Genomic DNA, 18,556 nt, shown 5'->3' on the forward strand with positions numbered 1-18,556 from the left:
TCATGGAATGTCAGTTACAATTTGCCTATTTGCCTGGAAGTTTCACTCCCCATAGAGTGAGGGATGAAGATTTTATGATGAAATGATTTTTAACTTCCCATATAACTAACTGGCTGATAAAGTATGCGCCCACATAGTAGGTATTGTCAGAAAGATAATAAACTGTTCAATTGAGCTACGCCTATCAGAAATGATCACTTTTTCACAAAGGGTGATTGGAAATTGAAGGTGAAGTACATTATTTTTGTACTTTAATTGCTTTATGAAGTAACAGATCATAAAGGGAAAAGTTATTTTGTGTAATACATAGGTGCCTTGAATGTGGAGGCATATAACTCAATTTGATACCTTAAGAGCAATTATATACAAACGAAAACATGTTATAAGTGATCTATTAAATATGGATCTGGAGCTAGTGTTTGGCATTTACCACAAAAATCAACTTGTAAACACATTTTAATTTTATGCAACCACGATTTTCTTGCAAGACACATTACTATTTAAAAAAAAGCAGGCTGTGGAGTTTTCTATCACAAGGAGGCCTGTCATATACTTAAATCAAAGTGGGGACAAAAAATCTGTTAAATACAGTAATAGTTTTATGATATCATAAAAGTAGGAAGTGTTCAATTTACATAATTCATGCTTAACTGGTAACTACACACAAAAAGCTTTAATTTGAACCCAGAATGTAAAAAAACATGTAAAACGCATTAAAAAATGTATACGACCCTTGTTTTCCTACATTAGAAATGTAAAAGAAAATGTGGTTTGTTCAACCATGGGCAGGAGTATCACCACATTAATGCTCTTTAAGATTTTGCCTCTCCTCTGAATATATAAATACCCCTTTCCCAGTCTGGAGGTAAAGCTTAATATTCACAAACGTTTTCCCAGTTAAACCTACTTTTACAATGAAACGTAATGGGTATGGTGATGGGTAAAGTTTTATTTTCATACAAGATGACAGTTTCAAGTTTTCTGTTACAAAGTACATAATAAATTTTTTAAACAAGAGGAGGTCATTCGGCTCATCTTGCTTATTTGGTTGTTAGCAGCTTATTGATCCTAGATCATTTTGAATGATGCTGCTGTATCAGTGTTTGCCACTCCTCCTATTTTTGTGTCATCTGCAAATTTAACAAGTTTGCTTACTATACCAGAATCTAATTCATTAATGTAGATTAGGAATAGCAGAGGACCTAATTAAACTTTTATGCAGGACTCTGTCAGAAGCTTTCTGGAAATCTAAATAAACCGTGTCATATGCTTTGCAATTATTCATTGTCGATGTTGCATCCTCAAAAAAATCAAGCAGGTTAATTAGACATGATCCCCCTTTCCTAAAACCATGCTGACTGTCTCCCAGGATACTGTTACCATATAGGTAATTTTCCATTTTGGATCTTCTTATAGTTTCCATAAGTTTACATATAATAGAAGTCAGGCTTACTGGTCTGTAGTTACCTGTTTCGGTTCGGAAAGCCGAGCACTGCTGCAGATTTCTTTTTGCAACAACCCGCCAAATTTTGGAAGTAACCAGCCAAAACGTAGCCAATTTGTGTTTTTTAAACCAGCCAAAAACCTATACTTACGTTTAAGACTTAAATATATATTACAAAAGTACTACAAATTTATTTATATAAATAATAACCCAGGTAAGTAATGTTACAAACGATGCATTCATTTATATATGGCTTTGCTTGTTTGTTTTTTTTTGTTTTTCTCAGTTTACACTATGCGTTCGACTTTATTTTATTTTATTCAGAGTACAATTAAATTGTCCTGTACTGTCGGCGTATATTCTATAAAACAACACATAAAATACTAAATTCTAATTGTATTTGTACGGTCAAATGCATACTAGTTTCAATCACCTGCAGGAATCCCCAATCCTGAGAAAACAGTTGGCAGATTCACCATGTTTTCAGCCGGATTTGCTGAATTCAAGTCTGGGTATTTCTGTGATTTGTCATTGTACTGGTTGCTGAGCTTCAGAACAATGTTACGCCCCACGGCAAGGAGGGGGGAGAGACGAGGTAGAGTATGCAGGACATTGTGGTGATTGAAGTCCTGCACTGGTGCTCACCTCGTCAATCAAAAGCAATAGAAAAAAAAAAAAAAAACACGCATAGTAAAAATCTCCAAAGACAACATTTACCGGCTAGATGTTTTAAAAACAAGACACATTTGGCTGGAAAACCGTCAATATGGCAGCCCAGATAGCCGCGCCGCTTGTCCACGGGTGTCTACTTTACTAACTACATCACCCAGAGTGCATTGCAAATGGAAGGTGGGACGTATGCAGGAAATGGCAAGGCAGTTGTATTTCACTTAAAACACACGTTATTTCTTAATTGAAAATCACTATTCATTTTACCAAACGCTGTAGAAAATTATGCTTGTTGTTACTGGTTTGTTTTTTTTTTTTTAATTAAAAAAGATCTACCAGGAGTGGGGTTCGAACCCACGCGGACATTAGTCCATTGGATCTTAAGTCCAACGCCTTAACCACTCGGCCATCCTGGTTGCGTGTGCGTATGACTATACGTATGTATGTATGTATGTATATAATTTTGTGTGTGTGTGTATATATATATATATATATATATATATATATATATATATATATATATATATATATATATATATGAATATATTTGCATCATTACATTATATAATTGAACAACGAAGTAATGTAATATATTTAATACAAATGTATTTAAGATTGTGTATTATTTTTAGATTCTGTAGCCGCAGGCCGATATGCAGAATCGTTCATTTAAAATTTTGCAGTTTATTTTGGGAATGCAACGAAGCGTTCCTAAATGCCCGGAAGTGTTGTGACAATAGTGACGTTTTTGTTGAGTCACCGCTAAACAGTACCGTTGAATCTAATTAAATGTCCCACATGTTAATAAAAATGTCATATAGAAGTAACAATAGGGTTGTTGGAATTAAATAAAATAAGTAATTACAAAGTTGTGAAAATGTCATGTGGATGTCCTAACATGGTTGTAAGAATGTTACAATAACGTTACATTACAACGCCACAGCAACATTCCAGCCACAGAACTATATATATTAGAACACTAGAAGCGACACACCCCTGGAGAAGGACGTCAAGCGTCGGCCATCCTACGTTGGTCTGAGATGATAATATTCTGGTGGTTACCGGTTTGCATTTTTAGCAGAGTAGGTAAAAGATGTACCTGTACATTCAACTGTAATGTAGCTATTATTATTACTACTAATAATAATAATCGCTTGTTGTAAATGATGTATGCGTGACAGTGTGGTGAGATACAGCTGCAACACAGGAGCTGGTTTACTAAACTCAGACAGAGCAGCGCCAATGCAAACGTGACTGTCTGTACACACTGTACCACTTTGTCTTGGCACAATGTTTTCTCTGCGAGTGTAGATGGCACGATTATAATAAAGCCAGACGGAGTACATGTGCTAAATCAGTATTCTATTTGCCAATTCATACTGTTCCTTTGTGGCAGTTTTGCCATCATGCTTAAAAGAACACACCGCTGCAATAGTAATTAAATCTCAAACACTATTAGCATAATTTCATTGAATAGCCACGGGGTGCGTCAGTTAGTAATTCAGCCTCAGTATACTATATGTGTGTGTATATATATATATATATATATATATATATATATATATATATATATAGCTCTGGAAAAAATTAAGAGACCACTGCAAAATTATCAGTTTCTCTGGTTTTACTATTTATAGGTATGTGTTTGGGTAAAATGAACATTTTTGTTTTATTCTATAAACTACTGACAACATTTCTCCCAAATTCCAAATAAAAATATTGTCATTTAGAGCATTTATTTGCAGAAAATGACAACTGGTCAAAATAACAAAAAAGATGCAGTGTTGTCAGACCTCGAATAATGCAAAGAAAATAAGTTCATATTCATTTTTAAACAACACAATACTAATGTTTTAACTTAGGAAGAGTTCAGAAATCAATATTTGGTGGAATAACCCTGATTTTCAAGCACAGCTTTCATGCGTCTTGGCATGCTCTCCACCAGTCTTTCACATTGATGTTGGGTGACTTTATGCCACTCCTGGCGCAAAAATTCAAGCAGCTCGGCTTTGTTTGATGGCTTGTGACCATCCATCTTCCTCTTGATCACATTCCAGAGGTATTCAATGGGGTTCAGGTCTGGAGATTGGGCTGGCCATGACAGGGTCTTGATCTGGTGGTCCTCCATCCACACCTTGATTGACCTGGCTGTGTGGCATGGAGCATTGTCCTGCTGGAAAAACCAATCCTCAGAGTTGGGGAACATTGTCAGAGCAGAAGGAAGCAAGTTTTCTTCCAGGACAACCTTATATATATATATATATATATATATATATATATATATATATATATATATATATATATATATATATATATATATATATATATAAGTGATGTGCTGTTGTATACATGTGACATTATGGTGTTCTTGTCTGGTGTGTGTTTTGACAAGCCCTGCATTGCGTATGTGCCACAAGGGGAGACACTTTACTTGGTGTAGGTCATGTCCACGATTTGCTAGGAATATGTTTTGTTTCACATTGCAAAAAGTTAAAACACAGCAAAGCATTTTAAGCTAACTGAGACCACCATTTCAAGTGATCCTGGTGCGATTACATGGTTCTCAGAGGTTTCACATATCACTCCAAGGCCTCACACACTTTGGTTAGCGCGTAAGTTTGTTCATTGACAATAATGTAGGCTATGGTATTGAGATATCTAATAATCATGGTTATGTTGCATATCATGTTGAATAGGGTTACTACCTTTTTAAAATGCATAAAGGCAACCCAGCCCGCCAAAAAAAAAAAAAAATACAGGAGAGTTCTTCCGAACAGCATCAGCTTCTATTAAGACACACTGAAAAATTATTTCTTCAGTACATTTTTTCCAGTCTTTGTACTCCGTTATACTTTGCCATCATTGTAATATGCAATTTCTGGGTTAGGGTTAGGCATATGCTATGTACTTGAAATACAGGTATCATTATATTGTTAGTCCACTTATAATTAGGGTGACCATATAGCAATTGAGTATTGTTGCTTAATTACCACTCACAACAATAAAAATAGTCAGGGCAATTTTAAAATCCCTCTCAGTATGAACCGCATGATTTTTCAAAATAAACCAATAAAGTATAAGTATTCTTAGTTATATATATTGTATTGTAATGTGCATGGCCTTGATGGTGAGTAAGAAGCAAGTAGCCAGCAGATCTGGGCCTTCAGCGAGCTCGGTGATTGGGCGATTGAGTGAGTCCCAGCGCTGATTGCAGCCTCCTCTAGCATTACGTATGCTGACTTTATTCAACATCAATGATGTTTTCATGCAACATTTCTACCAATAAACGTGCTAGACTAAATCTTTGTAACTCGACAGTTGTGCACAATGCATACGTAAATATACATTTAAAATATTAAAACATTTAATCTGACAGTAACTAATAATAGTGTAACTTGCATGGTACCTTACAATGGAGCCGATTCTTTTGTACAGCGGTATTGACGCTAAGCTTTAGTGCGAGAGGTCCCGGGTTCGCGCCCGCCCTCCACCTGTGTGTGGATTGTCTCGCCCTGTGTGATGTGCCAGCCTGCGGGAACCGAGATCTCTACCATACTTTAGGCTTATTCATTTTGTATTAAAATGATACTGTGGTGGAGTGTCCCGCCCCTTTATGTTTATCAGTGTTTTATGTTGTTTGTATTGTATTAATGTTGGTGTTTATACACAGGATATAAATATGGGTTACAAGCTATATGGGTTAAGTGTTTAAAATGTATATTTTGTATTTAGGCACGAGGATTGCACAGCACTTGACGTGCAGGTAAAATAATATGTGAGCACGGGGAGTTGCACCTTTAGTAATTCACATGCAGTTGTACCGCGACTCCAATTGAATGACTGATTAGCAATCGAGTCTCTGTACAGCTGCATAAGCTGAATGTTTTCACTCACTCTGGGTTGTGTGTTCGTGAGTAGAGAACAGGAGAGAGAAGGATATACTTAATTAACGATTGCTATTTCATGCTGGAAGCTCCAGCAAGGTACTTGTTTGGTTCGTCCACATCCATTTGTTTGTCTGTTTGTTTGACCAACGCACCCTTTGTTTTGTGTATTTTGTTTAAATCTTTTTGTTTGTTAGTGTTATTTACAATAAAACTCTGGACGCCGTAGATTCACAGATTCACCGCCATACCTTTGTTGTTCTTCGTCCTTCTTCTGGTCTGACGTCACCCCTACAAAGCCATCCTGTTCACAGATACACATTAGAATAAATATATACAATTCAAATGATTAAAGTTTTGAAATTGGAAGTGAAGTGTTTCCTTGTTTTTCAACAGTGTTTATGAGGAGCTGGCTCCTGTATGTGTCATTAATTAAGCCGTTTTGGAAAATAAAGATAAACCGGTATGAAATACTGAACACTTTGTATTAAATGTATATGTTGGATACTATTTTGATTGATTAACATGACTGACTAAACATATTTTTGGTTCAAGCTTGAGATGGCATTCAGAGCTTTTTGACTTGAAATTGCCATCTAACTTTGACTTATGAATTACACTAAGAGTTACTTGCAGACTGACTGATTAACCCTTCATATGTATTATGTTTTATAGTAATGATCACTTGTAAAACTTGTATTCTGTATTTTACTTTTGCATGTTTGTAAATAATAAAAATGTTTCTCTAAAACAATTATCCATTATATTTAGCATTTATATGAGTGTGCATTTTATTCTAGAATGCCCAAGAGGTGTGTGCAAGATACAAGCTTTATTTGGAACCAGGGAATGACAATAAAGATTCCACACTTTACTATCAGAAATGCTGATAAAAGTGCTGATTCTGTATGTCATTAGCACATCAAGAAAGCACAGCTTGTATCCGCCAGCAGCACGGAGATATTTTGCCTGAAGACAGTGTTCCCCACAGCAACAGTTTTCATTTTCATAAATTCTAAGGTTTTTAAATTCAGAGACAATAAGATGGAATATTAGGGTAGTACACAAACAAAAAAATGGTCCAAAAGTTTCTAGGCCTATATGTTGGTATAAATATGGAACCTTTTACTGGTGTGTAGCAGAGTAGAGTCAGTAATGAGACTCTGAGGCTTGAAGCTGCAGTTTAGAGCTGTTGCGAAATAACCAAATACCAAAACAAAACAAAAAATGAAAACAACAAAAACTGTCCAGGCTGGGAAGCACCTTCACTGAAATTTGTAAACTAAACAGCACCACACAGATGATTTAACACACACACACACACACACACACACACACACACACGCACACACACACACACACACACACACACACACACACACACACACACACACACACACACACACACCTCCTCCCTCTCTGACAAAGGATTTCTGGTTGCTTTTTATACAGTTGGCAGTAGCACTAACTGGAGAATGGCCACACCTGTGACTGCTGGCAGAGATACAAATTAACCCCCTCTCTGCAAAACCTATATTCCCAACCTCCACACATTACATTTAGGGATTTCACCCTGCCACATAGCACAGTATCGAAGGGACCCTCTTTTAAAGGTTCTACATACACTGGTATATACAGTAGACAAATCACCCTTTTTTCTAATGGTGTATGGAAAAAGTTCTTCACCTAAAGTTTTAAAATTCTTATCAAAGTATTCACTTCAGTGTATTATAAATATGTAAATATTTAGATTTTGTAAGTACATTGTGTAAATAAATATGACCTGCACTGCTCATTTTGTTTAATCTGATTTTCTTTTCATAATTTTCTGTTTGCACAACATTTGTGATGAAAGGTGCTCTATAAAATTTTTTTTTTTTTTTTTTTAATGCATTTGCTAAGCTTACAACAGACTGCATTCACTTTCTTATTGAATTTAAAAAATATAGTTGCAATAGTCAAGCAAATGGCGAGTTAATTTATAAGCAATAATATACCAGAATATTCTGTTTATACACTTTAATCTGGGAAATACAGCAGTTCAAACCCTTACTCTTACCAAAATATTGTTTTTATTTATTTTCTTTGTTCGACCTTTATTTTTTAAGGATTGACTGTTGTGAATTGTTAGTCAGCTTTTATTGAACATTAAAGCCTATTTTCAACTGAATTATTAACTAAAGGTTTATAGTAGTATTAGATTTAGTTTTTGTGTCATGTATGCCTTTTGGTGAGATTTTATTTACTTAATGCTTACTGTGTTTTTTTCATTGTGTTGTAAAACACCATTACAACATATTATAAATTACTATGAACCATTGCCACCACAGACCGTAACAGGCTACTACAGACCTTTAGAAATATGGTCTTTAGTGTAGTTCTAATGGTTTCTAATGGTTTTTCCAGCAGGGTCTGCCTCCATTTACTGTAATTTTATTCCACAGAGGCAGGGAGAATGGAGACCGGAGAGACGATGAAAAAAACCTAAGGGTTAATTGTAGCGTACCATATTTACTAAATATTTGCAATAAATAATTTAGTCCAATTGATATGTGAATTGCAACATTCTAGTTAAACATATTTAATAAACCTGAAAATGTCATCAAAAAGACGGGTCATAAAGTGTTTTTCAATTTCAACGGGTCACCAGTGGCTTAATTTAAACTCATGTTGCAGTCTATTGTAGACCATCCAGCAGTAGGTTTAACTGCTGGGTTTCCAACCACGGAGAAACACTTCATGAATATATTGCAATGTTAGGTCAAATGTTAACAAAATATATAATAATCTATATATATATATATATATATATATATATATATATATATATATATATATATATATATATATATATATATATATATATATATATATATTAATGAATTTGCAGTTTAAAACATTGGATGATATAAATAACTATTGCAACAATAGGTACTGCAGCTCATGCTGTGCCTTAACTATGTCATTGTAGATTTCTGTATTGTGTGCAGTTTTACTTTCGTGAATAGGTTTTATAATCTGTTGAATTTTATATTTTAACATGTGTTTGTTGAAACGTGTATCAATTAATTTATTTACAGTATTTCTCAATAAAATCAATATTAAGAGTGGCACCGAAGGTCCTTATCACAAAGGGCCAGGAGTCTACACTGTGGTAGTCCACACGTTGAAAGGCCAACTTTGACCAGCTGCAATCCAAGCTTGAAACTGAAGGCTCCAACCCCAAACCAGGTTTGTATACATTTCTTTCTTTTCTTTTTATAATTCAATGCTCTCTGTCCTGCTGTACCTGTCTGCTTTAAACTCCTTCTCGGCACCACCTTCCCTCATAGCCATTTCTACTTCCTTTCCTCGACTGCTCACTATGATGACTAACTTTAATATCCCTGTAATCCTCTCCTCTCGTTCCTGTCCTCTGACTTCTCACCACCGCTGCAAATCTAAGTCCTCTAACCTCATCTCCCTGCCGCTCCCCCTTTCCTCTGCTCATCCACCCACGCACTCTCTGGCACCCTGTGGAATTGTCACTTTGCATCCACCAAAGTCTTGACTTCTCACTGAAACCTGGATCTCCCCTGATAACACTACCAGTCCGGCTGCCCTTTTTTTCTCTCTGTCCTGTCCCGCTCTCCTCGCCCCTCTGGATGGGATGGGGGAACAGGGCTTCTGCTCTCTCCCCATGTTGCCTCCTCCTCATTGTTCTCTACCGCCTTCCTGTACCCCTTACTCACTTTCTTGATGAGCTTGACTTCCTCCTCTCCTCCCCTCTTCCTCCACCCCTGTTGTTCTATTAGGTGACTTCAACATCTACCCCTTCAACCCTAACCACTCTGCTGCATGGATTTCTTCCCCTTCTTCAGTCCTTCACCTTTTCTTTCCTCGTACCCCCCACTCACACAGCGGGCCGTCAACTTGACCTCGTCTTCATTGACGTTTGAAGGCTTGTTCCACTGACATGGTTGTGATGTGCTTGTTGGGATATTCAGTCCACTTTTCATTATTGCCTCAACCCGGAACAGCAATCCACAAACATAATTTTCAAGTACCATGCAATCTAAAAAAAATAATATGGATTTACATATATATGTATGTGATGGAAATATAACATATTCTGATATAAAAATCATAAATATTATGAACATTAACCTGTGGATATAAGTTTTAATATAATCATTATGTGTGAATTAAGTAGTAATAAAGCTGAAACATATTATAATTACTGAAGTTGAATATTTTCCTGAAATCATTGTACTTATGACAAGATTATGTTTATGTTTTCATAAAGTTTACATTTTATCCTTACCCAGCAGTATATGTGCAATAAGCACTCATTATTGTTCCTCCCATGGCATCTGCTGTTTGCTTGCAAACTGCACCCACACTTCATATGGGTGTTCATTCAACCTCATACTTGGCATTACTGTGGTACTGAGAATACACACAGTGGATGCCTCATGTACAGGATGGAATAAGGTTTCTCCAACCCAACCAACTGTGAAATACCTTTTGAGTTTAAGTACATAAAAAATGTCTTGTGAGGATGTGCATGTGCTCCTCTAGTAAAACCCTTCTATTTTTAAGTAAACCTATTACAACAACATTTGCCATTCACATGGGAAGATATGCAAGGTTTAACTATCATTCATATATGCCTTGAAACGTAGCCCGCGAACATAATGTATTGCAATGCATAAAAACTGTTATTTCACAGCTTTTTGGCCTTAATTAAGTAGATATACGTTACACTTATCCATAAAGTAAATATATGTTATATGAAACATTGCTTACGTTAAACCTAACGTAGAAAAGTACGGCTTATTTTAGGTCTAACACATTGACTCGGTGCTTTGCTTACCTTGTGCAATTTTTTCGCCATATCTGGCTAACAGGGCATGCGTAGATCGGACGCGTGTTCATTGTCCAAAATTCTTGAAAAATCCAATATGGCCGCCAAAACATGTGACTTATGACCTTCATTTTTGGGCTGGCACAGCTTCCCACAGGCCTTTACCATCGTGTGAAGTTAATCAGTTTTCGTATAACGGCATCCGTTTTATACAGACATTTGAAAATATGGCGAAAAATAATAATAATAATCATAACACTGGAACCACCGAGATTATGGATTACATACAACCGCCGCACCCTCAAAATGTGCGCCTCCATTTTAAACGGCTTCGATATAAAAATGAAAAACACACAATCGGATACAACCTCATATTTTTATTTATGAACATCATACATAACATTTTCATAGCAGAAATTCATAATTTACATTGAAAATTTAACTTTTTTTTTTTTTTTTCTAAAAGAGCACATATATATAAACATGAAAAACTAATAAACTACTCAATAAACCTCTAAACTGGTGTACAAAGCTGTATGCACATATAAAATTATAAAACAAATATCTAGTTATAAAAATAGCACAAAACTAAAATATAACTTATGCAACGTGAAAGCGCTTTGAGTGAAACAGTTTAAAGGCTCTGTTCTATTGCAGCTACAATCTACGCAGAAAACGCGCTTTTCAACTGTACCGGTGCATTTGCCACAGACTGCCTTTTCACAATAGGCGCAGGCATCAAAAGTTCTGTTTTTATTGCATTTAGCAACCTCATTGTCTTTTATTCCGTGTGCCAGTGGGTGCAGCGCTGGCTGAAAGCTGAGGGGCATCCGGCTTTAGTGTCTCTTATCAAAACGTTTCTGCCGTAGCTCCAGGACTAGTTGCAAAATGAAGTCCCTCTGAGTGATTGTGTTGCTGGTGCACTCCATTTACAAAACAAAAGAGTTAAATGCTGCCAGATCCAAAACATTAAAAACAGCCGCAGGCCACCTGCGAGCACCACCTTTGACAGAATCCAGCCGTGCTAGTTGATCCAGTATATCCACACCGTACTTCGTTGCGTTGTAAAATGACCAGTCCCGATGGGCACTGTGAAGAGATCTTAGAATACGTAATTAAAAAAAAAAATTGCACCGTCACACTCAGGGTGGCACAGTCTTTCTGCCTGTGAAATGTAGTGTAAATAATAATAATATGTGATGTATAGAATGACTTTCATCAGTGTTTCAAGCACTCAACAGGATTATAATACGTTATTTCACAATTACTTTGATTTTATTACAAAGCCCAGATTAAATTGTCGGCTATACTGTATTGATTATAATATGCCGCATAAACTGCGCTTCTGGCGGTTGAAGAAGCAAATACTTATAACTTATTCATTTTTATTTTTTCTGTAGCTGAAACACCGTATGGGTATTTCATTCAAATATTTAGTAACACTTAAGAACGGACATGCATGAGATATTCACATACAAAGAGATAATTAAATTTGAATGGCAAAAGCCGTTCAAAAACAACAGTAACAGGTGCATGGTATACAAATTTGGTTATGTAGCATGGGTGTTGTAATATATGTTTAGGCACAGGGATTGCACAATCACTTTATGTGCAGATAAAATGTGTATTATTATGTGACCCCAGGGAGTGTACAAATTAGTTCACGCGCTGGGAATCAAGTGAATGATTAATTAGTAATTGAATCCTGGCACAACTGTATATGTAGATGCGCTTTACACTCATTCGGGGTTAGTGTGTTCGTGAGTGGAGAACCGGCGTGGAGACAAAGGGAAAAAAATATATATATCACGGGAGGACTCGCACGATGCTTGCTTTGGGGTACGTCCACCGTTTGTTAGTTTTTCGATTTGTTTTGGCCACCGCGCCTTTTGGTTTGTTCAACCTTTTTATTTTGTTAGTAAATGCGCTGTCATCCTTGTGACACACATACATAACCGTGTGACGTTCTGTGCGTGTGATATATTTGATCACGTGACTGGCAGGGTATGCACTATCTCACTGGGTGCACTTTCGCAAGCTTCACCTGTGTTAATAGTGTCTTCATATGTTTAAATTATGAACTTGTTCTGACAGTGAAAATCCATGATTGTCTATCAGTCTTTGAAACTTTGCGTCTCTGTTATGGATGACATAAGTCAACCATAAAGCAGTTTTCTCTATAGAATGGCATAATAGACAGAACAAATGCAATTTACTATAATCACTCCACACCATGCAAAAGAGCGTGTTTGGATGGGATTCTGCAGTGCAATGCCATTTACCTTAGTGCTAAACATCACCTGAGCAGTGCTTCACACATAATGTAGATTTCTTACTTAACTTTTTTTTTTTTTTTTTTTTGTCACCACCCACAAACTTGCTGCCGTAGAAGACTGCTTCTAATCATAGGCCGGATCCGGAACGAGGCCCAGACAAGAAACCAGTATTGTCCGTAACATAAATTAATACATTGAGCTACTGGCTCAATAACTAAAAAGAGCTTGTCTATGAGTTTTCTCGAACGTGGTGAAAATGCTGCAAAATGCTGCACAACAGTGTGTGTGTATATATATATATATATATATAATATATATATATATATATATAGGGTGATGGGTATTCACTGCCAGGGGAGACAGAAGATGGTACTTGAAAACAATGCACAGGTGCCCAGTTTTATTTATTTTCTTTTAGATTTAATTTAGTCCTCAGAGGGTGCTGTTGACTGTGGCTGTATACCAGCAACAGTAATCAGGACCACAGGATTACCAACACAGGTATGTATGGAGGTTCGTGTTGGCGCACTCGCAGGTGCTCAAAAATGATAATGAAAACCAAAAGTGAAATGGAAAGGGAAAATAAAACACAGTAATAAAACTACAAAACAAAAGTGCTGCTTACGAAGTGCCCCCACTGCCGCTATGCCAGTCAGCTCGGGTCTCCGTCCTATGCTTGGCTATTCTGTATACGCTGGGGTGGCCAGAGTTCCCTGTATATCTACACACGTCCCCTCGGGTATGTAATACTTTATTTTAATTCTTATTTTATTTGTTTAAGGTGGGTTTGTCCTCTCTTCAACCACTGGCGTTCCTGGCTGATCTTTATTTACACTGATGTCTTCCAACAAGCGTCACGGGTTATCCCCTGTTAGACCAACCCAATGCATAGCAAAGTGCAGTACTTATGGGCTGAGTAATCCCACATGGCCAGTCTCTCAGCCACTCAGAGAGCGGGAAAGCCAACACACCCTCTTCCCCACCTCTCCATGTCATCGCCATGACTGACAAGCGGATCTTACGAGGCTGCTGCCCTCTTTCTGCAGAACCACACATGCGCCAAACAGTCAGTACAGATCTCCTCTGTTGCATGTATATATATAATTATTATTTTATTGAATTTTTTTACTTTGAAATTTTCAGGAGGCACTGCCTCCCTTGCCTCCACACTTAGATATATATATATATATATATTATATATATATATATATATATATATATATATATATATATATATATATATATATATATATATATATATATATATATATATATATACACACACACAATATATATATATAAAACTATCGAATATATAATATATATATATATTATATATGAGATTATAGACTGCTTAGGATCCTTTAGACAATCAGTTAGCGCATGTTTCAACCTGGAAGACATATGACACATGTAGTGCCTCTTCTATTCTACATGATTTAAATGACAAACATGTAAGACGTCGCAGCTGTCCTCTGTTTGTACATTCTGCAGCAAACCTGACAACCCTCCGTTATTTATTAGGACTGTCCCTTTTTAGGCCCTTTGACACCAGACAGCTTGTCTAGTCCAGTTCAAAAATATACTTTTTTATATATATAGTATATATATTTCATATGTCAAAATTTACCAGCAGTAACAGTTCTAAATTAGTTTGCTTAGTATATTTTAGCTTTTGGATTGATGTGACAAGACAAAGAGTACGAGAGCTTTACAGTTCCTTACTGCTATGCCAAAGTTTTGAATCGCCTAGATTTTAGGATTGCGACATCTTAATTATATATATATATATATATATATATATATATATATATATATATATATATATATATATGAAGACCATATTATATATATTTTAACCTATTTATTAGATATTTTATTTAACCTCTTTTAATCAAAGAAACTACAAAATAGCAAAAGTCTGCCGGAAGCCATAACAGCATGTCATGCTAGAGTATATGGAAAACTACAAAGTGAAATGTAATTCAATATGATAACATAATATTATTCAACAGGATTCATTCGACTTTATGAAGCAAAACGTGTTAATTGTATAGGATGATGCAAAACTTTCGCTCAATCAAATCTAATCACACAAAATATGACTTTTTAAAAATATTTAAAACCAAAGCATGTTTACTGTGGTTTTCTTAAATTCAGCTGTAACTGTTTTTTTTTGTAGGCTTTATTTCTTAATTTGCCACTTTTAACAATTTTGAATTTCCAAACATAAACTTGAATCAATCACATGTTTTGGTAATGGGAATTTATTGATTCTTCTGACACTGGTCAACAAACCACCCGCCATTGACCAAATATGGCAAACTGGGATTTATTGACGGGACAAAAAGCAAAAGTGTTTGCCCATTACCACTTCTCTGGAAGGAGGGGGTTGGGGCATACATTTAGAAATAGACACATTCTCTATGTCAGTTTGAAGTTGTTTATATATTTAACTCCAGCAGCACATTAGCAAGTATGACTTATCATACATTTTTGTATGTAGGTGTGATACACATAAAGAAAAGAAACTAAATATAAATCTCACTGATAAGCAAATACAGAAGAACACAACGTTTTTTCTTTTCTTTTAAGAGATGGTTAGGAATTGTCAAAATAACCTTTTAATCCCCTTTAAGGTGTAATTGATAACTTTTCTGGATTAAAATATTCGTTGCGATTATTTCCTATCTATTGTTTCTGACAAGATCGTAAATTATCATGTTATGTGGTGCAGGCACATACATGATGGAACATGGTTGTGTATGCTTCAGTACTGTCAAAATATATTTTATGGAACACTTTCTATAACATACATAAAATAAAAATAACAAATAAAACCGGAAATACATGTTGGCTCAAAAAGAAAACTGTCAATGCTGATTCCACAGCTTGGCCGAGAAGCTATGCTGTTTGTTAAGAAGAGCTGTGAGGTGTGGTTTACATTGAGCAACGGAACAAGAAGAGCATATCGGGCTGTCATTTTTTTTATCTGATCTTATCAACACCACAGTACTGAGTCCCTGGTTCCTCTTTCGTAATTGCAGTAAAAGTGTCCTTGTACTGTCCCCAGGCTTATTAGTGAACAAAAGCACATTTACATCTCTGCGTTTGTGGCTCAATAAAGGTCTTAACATTGAAAATGCGGATTGGAATCTGATTGTCTGTTTGGTGTGACCAGTTCACGGGTTTATGTAGTCTGTTTTTTTATAGTGTATGGAGCATAGTTGCTACAGCCAGTTGAGCTAGGCACACACACTTTTATATATATATATATATATATATATATATATATATATATATATATATATACCCCCATTTTGCCCTCAGAACAGCCTCAATTCGTTGGGGCATGGACTCTACAAGGTGTCGAAAGCATTCCACAGGGATGATGGCCCATGTTGACTCCAATGCTTCCCACAGTTGTGTCAAGTTGGCTGGTAGTGGATCTCTACGAATAGCTCATTCCATCTCATCCCACTGATGCTCAATTGGATTAAGATCTGGTGACTGGGCAGGCCACTGCAGTAAGCTGAATTCACTGTCATATTCGTGGAACCATTCCTGGACAATCCTAGTCTTGTAGCATGGGGCATTATCCTTCTGAAAAAATCCATTAGCAGATGGATACACTGCTGCCATGAAGGGATGCACCTGATTGGCAATGATGTTCAGATCTCCTGTGGCATTCAAACTTTGCTCCACTTTTATCAAAGGGACCAATGTGTGCCATGAAAACACACCCCACACCATCGCACCACCACCAGCAGCCTGCTATGTTGACACGCGGCATGAAGGATGCATGTACTCATGTGGTTTTATCCATACCCTAGTCCTCCACATCAGCGTGTAACAGCAGGAACCGGGATTTATCAGACCAGGCAATGTTTTTCCAATCATCCAGTGTCCAGTGTTTTCATTCCTTAGCCCACTGCAACCACATTTTCTTGTGTTTTTCTGAAAGAAGTGGAACTTTGTTAGGTCATTGGCTGCCATACCCCATTCGTGTCAAGGTACGACGAGTTGTGCATTCTTTTATGGGTCTTTCTGGGACTAACTGTAGACCGTCTGTTGCTCTGACCGTCTGCAGTTCTTGACACTCTCAAACTGGCGCGCCTGGCACCCCCACCATGCCCCGTTCAAAGGCACTTAAATCTTTTGTCTTGCCCATTTACCCTGTGAATGGCACACATACACAATCCATGTCTCAATGGTGTCAAGGCTTAAAAATCCTTCTTTAACCTTTCTCCCCTTCATCTACACTGATTGAAGTGGATTTAACAGGTTACATCAATAAGGGATCATAGCTTTCCCCTGTATTCACCTCGTCAGTCTATTTCATGGAAAGAGCAGGTGTTCCTTATGGTTTGTACACTCAGTGTATGTGTATATATATATATATATATATATATATATATATAAACAAGTAGCTTTTGAGATAAGGTGAATGAAAGCAATAAATTAAAAAACAGGCTCTTCCAATTGCATGTATATGCTTATCATAAATGACATTTTAAGCAGACAAGCAAAGCAGCTTGTCTTTTTTTGTCAGTATTTGTCTGGCTTCTGTATAAAACTGGCAGTTACTGTAGGGATGTAGCCTAATCACTGTGGCTATTAGGCTAGCATGTTCTTTAGTCACATTTTAAAAGTGTATTAGTGTGGGCTGTATTTATTCATTTTTGCTTTTGGAATGGAGGCACACTTAGCAATCACAATCACGCTATGATATAAACTGTATTACTGCAAACGGTGACCTGTGCATGCATAGTACAGTGCAGGTCATCACAAACTACTCTTAAATCTTTAAGAGCATAATGTTACAAAACACATTTACAACTTTGTCTATTTCTTTCTCTTACAGCTTTATTACTGATGTGTATGAATTATAAAATGGAAGTTATCAAAAACACACAAGAAATGCTAGACGAGACATTTTTAGCATGGTACAAATTCCGATTAGGACTATGAACAAATCCTTAATATGCGCTGCGTGTGGCCTCAGATGAGTGGAATAAGCAACAGTGTGCTGTACACTAGGAGACTCAGAGCACAAGTGCCCCATATTAACAATGGCCATATTTAGATTCAGTACTGGTTATGATCAATTAAATATACCACATTGACCTTTACAATGTTCTCTCTGCTTACTGTTATCAAGTTTTTACTTGGTTTTACCCCAGTAGAAGTCAACTGTGTTGTTGCAAAATTATTTTTAGACATTCTTAGCAGCATATCCTTTGTCAACTGGAGGATTGCTCCTGAAGACACAGTGTCTGGAAGAATATACAGTGTACTATTGAAACAGAGCAAACAGCAGCACGTTTAACATGAACATTTTGTGTGACAGACATGCTCAGTAATTCAAAATCCAAAGTGTGTGTGTGGGGGGGCTGGACTTTTGTGTTGGCTACTTTAATGATATGGGGTTCTAGTA

General features: G+C 36.5%; 1 non-coding gene across 1 annotated transcript; it reads right to left on the reverse strand.

Moving 5' to 3' along the window:
- Nucleotides 1-2,446: 2,446 nt before the first annotated feature.
- trnal-uaa lies at nt 2,447-2,529 on the reverse strand. The gene has a single exon. It is a non-coding gene; the product is annotated as a tRNA-Leu (tRNA).
- Nucleotides 2,530-18,556: the final 16,027 nt, after the last annotated feature.

The sequence above is a fragment of the Polyodon spathula genome, chromosome 5 (assembly GCF_017654505.1).
Source record: "Polyodon spathula isolate WHYD16114869_AA chromosome 5, ASM1765450v1, whole genome shotgun sequence".
Lineage (NCBI taxonomy): Eukaryota > Metazoa > Chordata > Actinopteri > Acipenseriformes > Polyodontidae > Polyodon > Polyodon spathula.